The sequence below is a fragment of the Microcebus murinus genome, chromosome 15 (assembly GCF_040939455.1).
Source record: "Microcebus murinus isolate Inina chromosome 15, M.murinus_Inina_mat1.0, whole genome shotgun sequence".
NCBI lineage: Eukaryota > Metazoa > Chordata > Mammalia > Primates > Cheirogaleidae > Microcebus > Microcebus murinus.
The window spans coordinates 77,361,716-77,362,715 of NC_134118.1; the positions used below are offsets into that span (position 1 = coordinate 77,361,716).

The window sequence follows — 1,000 nt, forward strand, 5'->3', positions numbered from 1 at the left end:
GGTGGGGGGCGGGTAGGTGAAGGAGGCCAGGCGAGGAGAGGAAGGGGGCTGGAAGGTCTCCACCTTGGCGAGTCCAGCCGTGGAGGCGCATCTTGTGTGAGTGTGAGTGTGTGTGTGTGTGTGTGTGTGTGTATAGAGAGACAGCCCCCCACCCCGGCCCACCGCTCCCTGCCCGCCCCGCCCCGCCTGTCACCCCCGTCCCTCGGAGCCCGCCGGACCCGGCCGGTGAACTCAACAGGCCCGGCCCGGCGCGGGTCAGCGCCGGTGCGGGGCCTGGGGCGGGAGGAGGCGGCGGGGAAGCGCAGAGAGGCTCGGCTTCTTGAGCGGGGCAGGGGCGCCCTCCGCCGTCTAGGGCCACACCACCCTGAACGCGCCCGACCTCGTCTGGTCTCGGAAGCTAAGCAGGGTCGGGCCTGGTTAGTACTTGGATGGGAGACCGCCTGGGAATACCGGGTGCCGTAGGCTTCTTCTTTTTTTTTTTTTTTGTTTTGCCTCTTGTTCTGTCCCCTCTCTGGGAGCGAGGCGGCGGCCCGGGGTGGGGGTCACCCCCACCCTCAGCGCCCGCCGCGGTGCCTGGCGCCCCAGCCCGCACCGTGGGGCCTCCTCTTGTCCCAAGCCGCGACACCGCCGTCACGCGGCAGCATGCGTGGCTTCTGGACTGTCAGGTCTCAGACCAAAGGTCTGCTCTGTGGGAACCGACACGCTGGAGGAAACCTTGAGAGTCTGAGAGGGGAGGGAGTTCCAGAAGAAGGCCAGGATGTCATTTGGAGGGAGTATGTGACCAGAACTCGTCCCGTTGCTTTTGGGGTTCTATGGGCTACACGTAGGAATCTTTGGTGGTGGCACCTGATGTTGGGGGATCCGGAGTCGCACCCAGACCTGCTCCACAGGCCTCCTTTTACTTTTCTCTTCGGATTCATTATTTTTAAAAAGTGTCTCTTATCTCTATGATTGCATTTTCTTTTCTCTCTCTTTTCAAGCAGATGATGGGAGTCCAAGT

At 62.6% G+C, this 1,000-nt stretch overlaps 1 non-coding gene across 1 annotated transcript; it reads left to right on the forward strand.

The window, feature by feature from the left end:
* The first annotated feature begins 346 nt into the window (after nucleotides 1-346).
* On the forward strand, nucleotides 347-465 carry LOC142876649 (5S ribosomal RNA). Its single transcript, XR_012923542.1, has one exon. It is a non-coding gene; the product is annotated as a 5S ribosomal RNA (ribosomal RNA).
* Nucleotides 466-1,000: the final 535 nt, after the last annotated feature.